Below are 1,153 nucleotides of genomic sequence, written 5' to 3' on the forward strand. Positions count from 1 at the left end.
TTTTTTTTTTAACCTTACTAGTCTTTTGTTTATATATTATGGCTTTGAAGTCTGCATTTTCATGGTTGTTCTGGGAGTGTCTGTATCTCTGCAAGTGTGTTTGTGTGCTTCTCATGCTTCTTCTTTTTTTGTTGATTTTCTTTCTCTGTTTTGTTCTATTCGGTTTGTTTTTGTATTTGCCTGTTTTCTAAAGAGGGAGAAAGAAGGCGTGAAGTTGGATAGATGAGGATACAGAGAGTATCTGCAAAGGGATGAGGGACGGAAAACAGTGATCAGATTATACTGCATGAAAAAAATCGATTTCAGTTTTAAAAGAGAGAAAGACAGAGACACAGAAAAAGAGAGAGAGAAGATATATATATACAAGAATTAGCCTTATCTGTGTAAAACAAATTAGGGAGCTCACTGGCTAAACCCAATCTCCCTAGAGTTAAATGGAGTCATGTGCTCCCAGGAAAGGTGTACATGGAATACAGACAGTCCCTGTCTAAAACTGGGTTTCTCTGTGATTTAATAATTTATTGTTCATTTAAAATATTAAAACAAGGAGAGAAATAAAATTGAATTTCTGTCTTAGTCTTTAACAAAATTTAGAAACAGAAACATAAATAAAATCATCCCAGGAAACAAATTATCAGTACACTGTTTTCAAACTGATCATACACAGACAACTTTGAGAAAACCTAAAAATACTCTTGAGGTTGAGTGACAGCAAAAACAAAAAGTCTACTCGGGATGATGACTATAAATAGTATCAAAGCTATATAGATGTATTACCTTATGGTAATTACAATTTGCATTAGATTGTATAACATTCTAACTGACTTATATAATTCATAAATGCCTGAGAATTAAGTTGCACAGTCTCTGAACTAGTTATCATCAATGAAACTAAATTTTTTTTATAAACTGGGAGCACTTTAAAATGTCATTACTTGAGTGTACGAACATAAACAGAAAGCACCATCATCTAATGGCAACGAGCTACACAGGACAGGAAGAAAACCACAGAGGACCAGGACAATTTGAAATGTAGAAAGAAATGGACATGGAAGTTAGGAATGATTACAAAGAATTACAAAGTTCACTGAATAAAAACAAACTAACAAAACTGAACCGGGGAAAGCAGAGGCAGTAAACAAAGGGGGGGGGG

At 34.0% G+C, this 1,153-nt stretch overlaps 1 protein-coding gene across 3 annotated transcripts in view; it reads right to left on the minus strand.

Moving 5' to 3' along the window:
- Positions 1-1,153, minus strand: part of Vps13c (vacuolar protein sorting 13 homolog C) — a 159,208-nt gene that overhangs the window by 116,401 nt on the left and 41,654 nt on the right. The window lies entirely within an intron of this gene.

This window comes from Microtus ochrogaster, chromosome 5 (genome assembly GCF_000317375.1).
Source record: "Microtus ochrogaster isolate Prairie Vole_2 chromosome 5, MicOch1.0, whole genome shotgun sequence".
Classification (NCBI taxonomy): Eukaryota; Metazoa; Chordata; class Mammalia; order Rodentia; family Cricetidae; genus Microtus; species Microtus ochrogaster.